The sequence below is a fragment of the Lacerta agilis genome, chromosome 2 (assembly GCF_009819535.1).
Source record: "Lacerta agilis isolate rLacAgi1 chromosome 2, rLacAgi1.pri, whole genome shotgun sequence".
NCBI lineage: Eukaryota > Metazoa > Chordata > Lepidosauria > Squamata > Lacertidae > Lacerta > Lacerta agilis.
The window spans coordinates 21,428,124-21,442,156 of record NC_046313.1 but is presented as its reverse complement, the minus strand read 5'-3'; positions in this window follow the sequence as shown (position 1 = coordinate 21,442,156).

Below are 14,033 nucleotides of genomic sequence, written 5' to 3'. Positions count from 1 at the left end.
AGTGATATGTCTAAAAACAGTTCCTATAGAGCCTACTGCAGCACCAAATCCAGCTATGGTAACCAGATCTTGCCGCATAATAATAGTAGTAGTAGTAGTAGTAGTAGTAGTAGTAGTAGTAGTAGTAATAATAATAATAATAATAATACCGCACCCATTTGGCTGGGAATCTGACTTGTCAAACAGCCATCCTTTCATGGGAGATACACCCACCCACACCCACCCACTTGTACAAAAACGTTCAGCATTCATGCAAATTTATTGTAATCACTTTGTATTCAACCTATGCCATTCAACCGCTACTTACATTTTCCTAAAGCTGCTTCATTAATACTAATGACAGAAATTTTTGTTTCTTCAGGAATTTACACCTTGTAGTGGGGACTCCACATCGCAGTTGCTGCACTCCAACCTAGATGCATTACCTAGCTTTGCCTTCGCAGTACAACCCATATCTACAAAGGGGAATTATTCAAACAATTAATACAACCAGAGGTCCCAAACCACGTAACTTTGCCTCAGTTGGAGAGATGGCCCCTCCCTGAATCGTAACCTGAATTAGACACCATTGACACAATAAATGAGGATGGGGGGGGGGTCTTGAGTGGTGTTTCTGTGCCACCGTGGGCAGCCATATGAGAAGATGGAGGATAGTGGCTGACCCAGGCAGCAGATGCTGGAAGATGAGGAAGAGGTGATGAGGTGTTGAAGAGAGTTACGTGTGCCACACCGCCAACCCTGTGGCCCTTAAGTTGCCCTAATGACCTTGGGTGATGAGAACATGGTCCTGTTGCCCCGTGTGGAAGGAAGATTCACTGATCATCTTGGGCAGCTTCTTTACATGGAACAGTTGTCCAGGAGGGGACCATATTGTCCTCCTCCTCCTCCTCCTCCTCCTCCTCCTCCTCCTCCGGCAACCACATATATCAGACGGGCCTTGGCTTTACCCCTTCCTATGGTTCCCATTTCACATCCTTCTGCCCTTACTGCTGATTCCAGGGTACCCCCTTCTCGCTTGCCCTTGGTACTGTCAGAGTTATATATTTTGTAAGTTCTCAATTTGGGGGACGCCCACCTTTTGCAAGGAGATGCAAATTCATGGAATGCATGCAGAGGGCCTTCTCAGTAGTGGCGCCCGCCCTGTGGAACGCCCTCCTATCAGATGTCAAGGAAATAAACAACTATCTGACTTTCAGAAGACATCTGAAGGCAACCCTGTATCAGAAAAATTTTAACATCTAATTTCTAACAATTTTTAATGTGCTGTAAGCTGCCCAGAGTGGCTACGGAAACCCAAGCAGATGGGCAGGGTGTTTGTTGTTGTTGTTGTTCAGTTGTTCAGCCGTGTCCGACTCTTCGTGACCTCATGGACCAGAGCACGCCAGGCACGCCTATCCTTCACTGCCTCTCGTAGTTTGGCCAAACTCATGTTAGTAGCTTCGAGAACACTGTCCAACCATCTCATCCTCTGTCGTCCCCTTCTCCTCGTGCCCTCCATCTTTCCCAACAATGGGCAGGGTATAAATAATAAAATTGTTATTGTGATTCTGATTGTTATTGTGATTCTGATTGTTATTGTGATTTATTTGTCCATCTCTCTCCCCCCCCCCCACTTTTCTGTATTAGGCACAAGATTCCTCATCATTGATCAGGTCTGGTTTTAGCATATTCCTTAGCGAAAGGGGGGAAAGTGACATTCAAACCATCCTGGATTTTTTTCTTCCAAGTTGTCTGACAAATGCTAACATTTTCATGCACTGAGCATGCTCAGATACCAAGTAGAATTTGCAAAATCCAGGTGTATGCGCCCAAATTGTGCATGCACTCACACACACAAGGCAGACAGTCTGTTGAAGATGTCGCCAACAAGGTCATTCTGTCCTCTAAGCTCATCAAGTAGAATGTATTCAGAATTTTAAACAGAGTATCTCCTCACAAGGGATAGGCTCTTTCCACAGTAACGATCAACAAAAAGCAGAAAGCCTAAACTTTAATAACTCTGAATGGGAAGCAACTCAAATCACATCCAGAACAGGGAAGGGGAGGAGGGAATCTCCGAGTCTATTAAAACATCATTTTCTCCTCTTGATTGATATTTAAAGGGATCAGAAGCAAGAATTCAAGGCAGCATCTAGAATCAGCCAGCCTGCTAGCTTAATATTTTAGAGCACCTGTGTTTCTCATCAAATGTGCGACCAAAAAGGACTGGTTAAAGGGGCTTTGATCTGACTTTAAATACCTCCAAACATCAGTAGCTGGAGGCATTTTAATCTGATTTTACTGGAGCTGGGCTGGCGTTAAGAGAAACAGAATGTAAAATTAAGTTCACATTTTCCCATCAATCCTTGAAGTTTCTAATGCACCCCTGACCCCAGAGGTAGGGGTGGCAAAGAGGGATATCCTCAGGTGGTTCACACATGGGTGACAGTGAGAATACAGCATCTTGGGAACACACAGCTGTCCACTGGCTTATTGGGTGCAGTAAGAGCTTTTTAAAGTTAATGTGCACATGCTGTCTTTCATGTTGTATCCCACCCCCTTGCACTTAATTGCTTTATAAAGCAATTACCCAGAAAATTAGCCTTTCAAATATATACTAGCAATTCTTTCGGTAATGGAATTCAAAAACACCGGAACGTTCACACATGCGATAACACTGATACCAGATGTACTGGTTTCGTCTAGTAAAAATTGTGAGTGTTCCTTGATTCTGAGATGGGCAAACTGTAGCAACCTACATATTAAGGTTGTTGACATCCGTATGCCTCGAGAGACAATGGAGTGTGCCTCCAGGGGGGGAGTCAAACTTGCTGCATTAGCAGTCCCAAAGTGAGCTCCCCGGGTCACTAGGGCTGGGTGATATTTGGCCTTCAACAATGCGATATGTCACCAGCTAAACAGTGCGATATACGGATATATCACGATGTCTGAAATAAGGATGGAACTATGTAGAGGCATTGGCTGGTTTCACGGTTTCCCCCGCATTGTGATTTTTGCATAGCGCATACTCTCTCTCTCTCTCTCTCTCTCTCTCTCTCTCACACACACACACACACACACACACACCATGATTGCCAGGTCAAAAATTATGAAACCGATATCATGATATGGATTCTGCATATGGTATACATGATTATCATCTTCCAAAGCAGTTACTCTACTCCGAACTTAAAAATGGTAAGCGTAATGCTGGTGGTCAACAAAAGAGGTTCAAAGACTCCCTCAAGGCAAATCTTTAAAAAAAGTAGTATAAACACTGACAACTGGGAAACACTAGCCTGCGAGCGCTCCAACTGGAGAACAGCCTTTACCAAAGGTGTCATGGGTTTTGAGGATGCTTAAACTCAGGACGAGAGGGAGAAACGTGCTAAGAAGAAGGCACTCTTGGCAAACCTTCACCGTGATCGACTCCCGCCACAAACCTAGGTCCCCACTGTGGAAGGACGTGTGAATCCAGAACTGGCCTCCACAGTCACTTACGGACTCACTTTTAAAACCTTGTTTATTGAAGACAATTTTACTCAGCTAAGACTGATCACCAAAAAAGAAGAAGACAACTCTCTGGGAGAAAGGAAGTTATGATGGGGGGAAGCAATGAGTTCCCTTGGGTGTCTTGCAAAAGCGGGTACAAGAAATAAGACGAATAGAGTGAGGAGGGGGAAAGTTGCCAAACACGGCTGAAGAGTCTTCTTTTTTAAAGCCTCAGATTTGTCAAAGGAAAGAGGAGAGGGAGGGGATATCCAGTGCTACCAGAGGGATTTTCATTTTCTTACACTGAGCGGTGTGTGCGAAAACTGTATGTGAGGTTCCTAAGTGCCCCTTTGGGAAGTGGGTCCCTAACCTGAATGGGCAGTGATGCATTTCATTTAGGGTTGGGACTGGTGAGTCTCCACTGCTTGGGGGCTCGAGGAGACAACCTGGTCTTCCAAAGGACAGTGTGGGTCATTCCATTGGAACTGGGTAGGAAGGAATACTTTGAAATGCTCCAGAGGTCCCATGCCTGCTGGGGGTAAGGAGGACATCTTTTGCCCATGCCAACGAGAGGAAATCTCGTGCAAGCTTGCAACCGATTTGTGACCGCTCTTGCACCAACTCACCTTCTTAGACCAAATGGGGACATTAAGAATCAGGGTTCTCAAAATAACAGGGGCTCTAGGGGGAGGGGAGGGGGAGACGTGCTCTCTTGGCAACATGCAAAGAAAGCTAGCTCCGTTGCAGCCATTCAGACATCTTCAACATGAGATCTTGAAGAGGATTGCTGAGATTTTTTATGCTGACTTAAAAAAAAAAAAATGGGGACAGTGCAGACCCTCCAATTGTCCCTATTTTCCAGGGACAGTCCTGGTTTTACAGAAGCCATCCCAGTTTCTGATTTGATCCCGGAATGTCCTGCTTTGCCTTAGGACGTCCCTATTTTCATCGGAGAAGTAATAAAGACTATTCATTCATTCATCCATCGGAGAAATGTTGGAGGGTGTGGACTTACCCAACCCCCAAGCCACCTGAAGGCAGCTCTGTATAGGGAAGTTTTTAACATGTTTAATGTTTTAATGTTTCAGGTTGTATTATATTTTTATATGTGTTGGAAGCAACCCAGATGGGTGGGGTATAAATAGTAAAATTACTACTACTACTGAATATAGGACATTCCTATTTTCCTCAGATAAATGTTGGAGGGTACGAAAGTGTCTCATCTCTGTTTCACATCCTAAAAAAAAAAAAAGGTTTTACCCTGCCTTTCCTTTGGATTTCCTCTGCTTTTGAACATGATAAAAAGAGACAAGAGAATAAGATAAAGTCCATAGATAGGAATCAATCAAGTCTGGAAATGTTGCAGCAGAGGAAGGCCTTCGCTTTTTCTCTTGTCTTTCGGGATCCTGTGAAAGGCAAGGAAACTGTTTTTAATATACAAGAGTTCAAACAGTGAAGCTCCGTAGCCAACAGTCACGCCATAAACTCTAAACTTTACATGAAAACTCTCTGATCTCTTTGAACTCTCCACCCCCCCCCACCCCCAACCCACTCCATTTGGCAGAGAATTCCAGTGTTTAGACTTTTTTTGTGGGGAGATTTTCAGGCAGGATCATAAGGAGGGTTTAATATATTTTTAAAACACTCTCCTGCCTTCAAAAACCACTAATGCCCACTCAGAAACATCAAGGCGTTACTTTGAAGTGCCTTCTGGCTATAACCCTCTTACACTCTTTGCTTGCTAGGTAATCAAATAATTTAATGTAGACCTGGTAGTATAATATTGGACAGTTGTGAGGTTTTTTTATTTAAAAAAAATTAATTAATTAACAAAAAAAGTCGTTGATTGCAAATATGCAAAGCAATCGCTGTCCCTAAAAAATACATGACAAGTCACTTGGCTTCCTTTTGGGAATCTGTCACACGCAGCGAAAGTCTCTCTGTTGTTCCTTGCTTGCTCCCAGCAAATGCCTGATATATTAACACCCAGGTAGTAAACAAAGCTCTGTTCACCCCATCCCACGGCACAGGGCTAGCCCGAGACATTTCGTTCACTGAGGCAAGTCAAGATGGGTATCCACTCCTCTTCGATGTACAAAAGCTGACCAGACTGGCAACAGAGGCCACGTCCACCCCGTAGAATTGAAGCACTCTTTAAACAGTCATGGCTTTCTACCAAAGAATCCTGGGAGTCGTTGTTTGTTAAGGGTGGTAAGAGCTGTTAGGGTGACCCCTATTTCCCCCCCAGAGCTGGAATTCCCAGAGTGGTTTAATAGTCAATCCTTCTTTCCAAGGAACTGTGGGAATGGTAGCTCTGTGTGGGGGAATAGGGGCCTCCTAACAAACTCTCAGCACTCTTAACAAACTACAGTTCCCAGCATTCTTCTGGGGAAACCATGAGTATTAAAGTGGCTTAGAGTTCTTTCAATGTACGATGCAGACGTGGCCTTAGCGTGCTATGCAGGCACTGGGACTACATTTTGGTACCATGGAAACACTGTCCTGCCACACACACAACATTTAAGAAATGGGAGTCATGAGCCCCCAAAATGTGTGGAATATAACTCACCAGTCTCATGGCAACTTAAAAACTAAGGGTTTCTCCAGTCACTACTTTGCAGGAGGGATTCAAGCACGTGCCAGTTAAAATGGATTAAAGGGCTTTGTCACCCTACTGCAACGTATTCACTTTTTAAAAAATGGTCTGTTTGCTGTTTAGAAAGTGATCAGGAAATGCACTGATAATTGCAGGATGAACAAATTAGAATGGATGCTGAATTAAGACTGGATATAATCTAACTTCCTCATCAGCTTGGTGCAAACAAATAATCATGAATGCTCAATGAAGAAGTCATCTGCAGGGGCCCCAAGCCTACAATCCTAACCCCCCCCCTTACCTGGGCACAATTCCCTTTCCATTCACCACGACTTACTTCTGCATAGACATGTTTAGGATTGTACTGTTACAGGTGTGCTGTGGCATAAGCCCTTGTGCAGCAGAGTCCAGTTTGTAAGGTGCATGCAGCGGGCTCTCTGGTCCGCAGAAGCTTGTGCCACAATGAATCTGCCGGCTTCAAGTTGTTACAAAGTTCTCTGTTGTCTTTGCTCCCAAAGACTAAGAGAACTACCCCTTCTGGAATTTGTCTCATAAATCACCTGCCCGCCATCTGTATAGGGTTGGTTCCCTATGCATGTCACTCTCCACGGACCAAGCAGGCAAACCAACGAACCCACAAAGATTCTCCACAGGTAAAGATGACCCTGATGTTGCTGGGAGAATGAACGTGACACACGGTTAAGCCTGCAAAGTGTCTGCTGGTGCGATTTGAAGGAACACAAGTGCAGAAGTATGAAATGAAAGTGTTCCGACCAGGACCGGATTTAGGTCTGATGAGGCCCTAAGCTACTGAAGGTAATGGGGCCCTTTATATGTCCACCTGTCCTTTGTCAACAACAAATTGTCACTGTTTTTTGTGTTGAATATATGCTATATGGTAATTTATGGACCTAACAGTTATCTAAAGCCATTTGCTTTGAGCAAACCAGTGATATTTTAGGGAGCAAGCTAGCAGGCACAAACACAACACAACACCAAACACTGTTGCTGTATGTAGGTTTTATTTTATTTGTTTTTTATCTTATATTTTGGAAATGTACATCCAGGGTTTTTTTCCTTTAATTTTTTTTTGGGGGGGGGCCAAGAGAGTGGGACCCTAAGCTATAGCTTGTTAAATCCGGCACTGGTTCTGACTGCAGATGAGATGGCTACTGTACCCTTTGCCTGTGCATTGTGAGCAAATGTGCGTCTCAAAGAGTGAGCTGTAGAATTCAGAAGCATCCGAAGCTCCTGCAGAGCCCAAGACAAATGTAGGAAGCTAGAAATCCCAAAGGGTCTTTTGTGTGTGTGTGTGTGTGTGTAAAACTGTCAAATTTTATCAACTCAAAGCACTGAACTACAGAATGTAAAAGTTAATGGTACGTGCTGCCTAAAAATATATACAGAGGATAAAGAGAAAAGGGGGGGTTGTCTGAGGAGGCCAGTGGAAATTATTCCAAACTATTAAGGCTAGGGAAAACCAATGTTTCATGGAAGGATTTCACCCTGGAACATTTTTGTGGATCCCAGAGAGCAGCCCCTCCAAGTTTCCCTATTCTCCGGGGACAGCCCTAGATTTACAAGAAGCCACCCTGCTTTCTGATTTGATCCCAGATTGTCCCTCTTTTCCTTAGGATGTCCCTATTTTCATCGGAGAAATGTTGGATGGTATGGAATTATGCAACCCCCAAGCCAGGTTATTATACAACCTTTAGAAGACATCCGAAGGCAGCTCTGTATAGGAAAGGTTGTTTTTTTTAAAAAAAAATGTTTAATGTTTTCTTATGTTTTTATATATGTTGGAAACTGCTCAGAGTAGCTGGGGCAACCCAGTCAGATGGGTGCGGTATAAATAATAAAATCGTTGTTGTTGTTGTTGTTGAATAGAACGTCCCTATTTTCATCAGAGAAATGTTGGAGAGCCAGTGTGGTGTAGTGGTTAAGAGTGGTAGACTCCTAATCTGGGGAACCGGGTTCGTGTCTCCGCTCCTCCACATGCAGCTGCTGGGTGACCTTGGGCTAGTCACACTTCTTTGAAGTCTCTCAGCCCCACTCACCTCACAGAGTGTTTGTTGTGGGGGAGGAAGGGAAAGGAGAGTGTTAGCCACTTTGAGACTCCTTCGGGTATTGATAAAGCGGGATATCAAATCCAAACTCTTCTTCTTCTTCTTCTTGGAGGGTATGAGTCAAATAGGTATTCTAGCCTGGGCTTCATATGCAGGCAAAAAGCAACCGTTCAAACCATTCATTGTGAAATGAAAGCAAGAATACATATGCTCCCCAGCTAATTAAATTAAAGTTTGCTATAAATTGGTTGAAATCCAAAAGCCACAGCAGGGCAACACCTTTATTAGGACCAGCCAAAATGTTGCAACGTTAGTTAGTCCTATTAAAAGTATGACTGCACTGTGGCTTTTGGGTTTTTTTCCAGCAGATCAAGACGACGACCTGCTATTTTTGGTAACGTTTACCCTTGAAAGTGCATTGGTATTCCTATCCCATCCCACCTCGGGAAAGAAACATTTGCAGCACAACTCTGCACACGTCTGCTCAAAATTAAGTCCCGTTGAGATAAATAGCGATTGCTCCCAAGGTGGTGGGGAGGCTATAGGATTGCAGCAGCCCAGCAGTTAACCCCTCATCAACACCACTGGGGATTGGAGGAGGCACTGGAGATTTCCCTCTGCCAAATTGTGCCAGGTGGCTCTGCCACCATGGAGAACCCTGGGGCTGCCGAAGAGGGCAAGATGACCTGAGAGTCTCTATGCAGTTCTGTACCTGGACCATGCCTGTACTTTTCCATTCAGCCCCAAATACCCTGTGGCTTCAGTTCCTTTGATCTGGGAAACCACTCCTCTCAGGAAGCAGGCCCTTTGAAGGTTCATTCTCCGAGAACCTTAGGTCACATTGGCCGGAGTTGCCATATGTGTCCTCTTTTCCCAGGACACATCCAAAAGTAGAAGCCGATAAATGTGTCCTCTTTTTTTTCCCTCTCTCTCTTGAAAATATGGCAACCCTACGAAGCATTCTTATACCACTTTAACTGGCATGGCTCCCCCCTCTGTTTTCTGTGCCTCTTTGCTGCCTTCTGTTCTCATGAGGGAACAAAAATGGAGGAGGCCTCAAAGACATACAGAACGCCATTCGTTGTTCAATACATTTCAAATATTAAAAGCCCTTCCTCTGATTCAGTGCTTAAGAAGGCAAAGCAAAGCGATCCTCCGCACCTCGGCACGTTTACTCTCAGTAAATGCGAGACTACCTGAACATGCTGGCACTTTTCCATACCCACAATGTGGTCAATACAAAATGAAATGAAATGCTTAAGGCGTATTTTGGAAAATAATAATAATAATAATAATAATAATAATAATAATAATACTCTATTATTTATATGCCACCCATCTGGCAGGGTTACCCCAGCCACTGTGGGCGGCTTCCAACAAATTTAAACACAATAAGTCAACATTAAAAACTTTCCTAGACACAGCTGCCTTCAGATGTCTTCTAAAAGTCAGATAGTTGTTTATTTCCTTGACATCTGATGGGAGGCCGTTCCACAGGGAACTGCCTGGTCCCCTGTAACCTCACATCTCGCGATGAGGGAACCGCCAGAAGGCCCTCGGAGCTGGATATCAGTGTCCGGGCTAAATGATGGGGGTGGAGACGCTCCTTTAAAAAGTACAAACTCCTTTTAAAACTTACTTTTCTGTAAGTGACCTATGTTTGCCAGTAGCAAGATATTCCACACATATTTAAATGGGTGAATATGACAGGCGCAAAATTTTGTGGGTCATCCATCCTTTTGGCGTGGCAGGGTCCGTACTCAAGAAACAAATTGCAACAAGGTAGAAGCTTGGTTTTTAAAAAGAAAATCTGTGCACACATTCTATGAATGGTCTCTTATTAAAAGTGCTGGGGTTGGGGACTTCAGCCAGTATTTGTCAATATGAAGACTGATGAAATCGGTCGACTTCTAGACAAAGTTTCCATTGGTATGCCTTCTTTCTTTCCGGGTGCTTTATTTTCTTTGCTGTCATATTTTCTCACTGATGCAAGTGTGAGAGTTAGAACTTTTTTTGATTGTTTGTTTAATGAAAGCTCAAGTTCTCAGCGTTCTAACAGTGCTTGAAAGAACAGCTCGAAATTGCTTCAGGAACCACTTTCAGGAACCCCTGAATCATTCTGGTCAGGTCAATCTGCATCCGAGTGCAGGATCAGAGTGCAGGATCAGGACCGGCACTTCTGAAATAGTCAAGGTGGTGCCATTCTTTGAAAGCGACATATTAAGGTGATATTTAATGATCACCACATCCGACTTACAATCAAAACAGGAGTTTTTTTCCACTTCTCATTCATTTTTAAAGGACTATTCAAACACCCTTTTATCTCCACTAAACAGCCTGCCATGTATTTGAAGACATTTTATTTTTTTGTTTCTACAGACATCCAGGGGGGCAAAAAGAGAGGAAAGAAGAAGAAAAGAAGAAGAAGAAGAGAGAGAGGCGAGTATTTTCAGAATAGTGATATATAAAGATGCAAAAAGCAAATGACTTCAAACTGACTCAGACACATTCATCTTCCCAAGAAGAATTAGACTCAGTGTGATTCATTTTAATAGCAGAAGAAGAAATAATACTACCGTGCAGTCTAAGTTCCTAACCTTTGATGGTAGAATAGGGAGGAAAAAAATAACTTTCTTCCCCCATGTTGCTGAAGTCTGCCTACCCATCTGTTATGTCCAGCTCATCAATTAAGGTGAACCCGTGAACTTGAGAAGGTGTTTAATAAAGACAGCAATCCATTTAAATGTGTGGAACCGCCTGCAGCTTTATTTTAACTGAGAATTCAGTTCTTAGCCCTGTGTACTCGGCGTGAAGTTTTTCTCATGTTAGAAATGAAGTCTCCTCTCACATGCAAAATAATTCCAGATGCACTGTTACTACCTGGGCAAAAGCAGAAGAGGGAGAGGGCAGAGGAAGGACTAGATGCCGTTTTTGGATGGCACAAAGGAAAGAAAGCACACGTTTCTAACAAGGGGTGTAAAAAGGGTGCTGCAATGGTTGGCAAGTCACAGATAAGAGAGGTCTTAGGTGTCAGGTAGCAAGAAGATGGGCACTATAGTGAAGCAGAGGTTTTCACCAGGTATAAATCACCATCTGAAGAGATGTGACTGGTCACAAAATTAAATTCCTGAATCATAAGATGAGAAGGATGCAGAAACTGAATACAAGGTGTGTTGTGTGTGTTTTAATATCCAAGTCTTTTCACAGAATGCAGAAACAATGGCTGGGAGCATTTGGAAGCCTAGTGATCTAATACTGTATGCTGCTGGGACAAGCCCTATTGAACGGAATAGGATATAGGTACTCTCTAGACCGGTGTTTCCCAAACTCGGGTCTCCGGCTGTTTTTGGACTACAACTCCCACCATCCCTAGCTATCAGGATCTGTGGTCAAGGATGATGGGAATTGTAATCCAAAAGCTGCTGAAGACCCAAGTTTGTGAAAAACTGCCTAGGACCATGTCTGGAAGTAACCAAAAACCCTCTACAGTAAGACGATCTGTGGCTCTCTGGATTTTACCATTAATGCACATTGTGAGAACGTCAGAAGCTCCTCTTAACTTCAGAAGTCACACTGTTCAGTGGGGACTGTAAGGTAAGTGTTGTTTAGCTTCTTACTGAAGTGGGACACCAGGTCTATATACCTTTTTGACAAGGCCACTTTTGTGTTAATGAGCATTAATGGGGCTGAGTGACTCAAGAGAGCCACCATTTTTCTTCCAGCACTGCCTCAAACCTTGCCCTGAAGACCTCTTATATGATGTGATACACGTTGATTTAATCTATGCCTAGGGTCTAGTAGTTATTTCTGCTCTGACAGTTACCCACACGGACTTTACAAGGCTTAATTTGCTGTGACTCAAGTCTGCCAAAAAATTGCATGTTTCGTCCTAGTCCCTCTGCTTTCAGATACATAGGAGGTGATTGTAGATAGTTACGTTAGCTACTATTAGTAAGATAATATCAAAACATTTAAACTGAGAGGAAACAGAACCCTGCATATGCTCAAAGACACTCTCTTCTTTGCCCGAAAGCAATACGAGCCATGTTTTCCTGGCATCCAGGGTATCAAGGCTAAATTAAGGTTCACTGTAAAACCGCTTGAGATTTCAACTTTCATTACTTCAACTTTTCAAACTTAAAATGTTTTAAATTCCCAAAATTGCCTGGATTCCTGTGGTCTGAGATTCAGTGATCTTAGGACAGCTGTCTAAAGATGATAACTTACTTAAGATTTCTTCACTCCCAGTTAATTAAACCACCACTCAATTCAACCCCTTGCATTTTCCTTTTAGTCTCCCTTCCCTCCCCCTTCCCACGCAACAAAGTTCTTAAAATGAAACTCCTAGGAATGTATTTCTTTGGATTCAGGATGGTTTGGGTGGTTGAAACTTGCTCTAATAAGCCCCCCCCCCACAAAAGACCCTTAGATTAAAAGATTAAAAAACCAGAACAAAAAAAGGGGGGAAGATTATATTAATTTGAAAAATATAAAAATTTTAATAAAGGCTACATCTCTTAATTACAATAATTATTGTACCAAGTAATTTTTTTCTTTAAATGAAACTCTTTATAATGCATAATTTACAGTATAAGTAGAACAAATGTCATGGCAAAAGTCATAAAGTACAAGGACTTGTAGTAAAAAGGCATAAAATATATTATACATAAACCCCTTTACACAAAGAAGGGAAGAGTTTGGACCCTGAACACAGGGCGTAACATGGCATATTAACACCATGTAGGCACAGGTACTGTACTGATTGAAGTGTTTTTCTTAAAAACACACACTAGAGATAGTGTATTAATAGCGTTTTCGCATCACATTCTTTCCTACAGTATATACAGACGTATTGTACAAAAGAAATGTAACATTGGCATACAATGTACCAATTAAAAACAAAACACAATACAAATAAAATGTGTTTTTCGGGTGGGAAGGTGGGGCTTTTTTAAAATTGCCACAATACACACAATCAAAATTAGAGAATGTGTTTGATAGTTTGAACGACGACACACCCAAAGCGAGAGACTCTGTTGCCCTTATGTAGCTCAGTGGAATCTTTTATTATGGGGAGCCGTAATTTCATCATCTAGAAAGTTGGAAGCAAGCCACACAGGATTGAACAGGGCACCAGATCATAGCTTCCATTTGCTGTAATGGGATGGGATGGGGCGCCATACGTTTTGACGGTTTGGCCTATTAAATATAGTTTACCATACAGAAAAGTACCACTACCAAAAATGTGACTACATTTTTTTCAAATAAATAAATAAAAAAGCATCACTGATTTTGTTGAAAAACATTCTATTCAGGGTTTCCGAAACTTAGGTCTCCAGCTGTTTTTGGACTACAACTCCCATCATCCCTAGCTAGCAGGAGCTGTGGTCAGGGATGATGGGAACTGTAGTCCAAAAACAGCTGGAGACTGTTTTGTGTATGATCTGGCTAAACTGGTGTTTATGTGAACTGGATGGTTTCATGTACCGCTTTTCATAAAACTGGACTATATGAACCATTTGGGTCTGCATTAACTTCATAATTCTGCACTTGGGGACTTGCTATAGGATGCTTTGCTGAAGACACTGGAAGCAATGCAATGCATTGCATACTGCAATGCTACAAAAATACAGGCAACTGTATATTCTTACCACAGAAACTGACTGACAAGACCCATATATTGTTATTATCCCCTGTAGCTGTTATATTTATCCCATGAGAACACTGCTAGGTCTGGTGCAGAGCCAACATTCTCAATGGTTAGGGGATCACGAACACCTATGGGCTTGTGTATTCATTCTTCGTCCTCTCCTGCAGTGAATATTCCCCAAGCTCACCAAGGTGCAGCATTCCTTTGGACCATCATTAATGGTAGACATGGTGGGCTTCAAACCAAACTT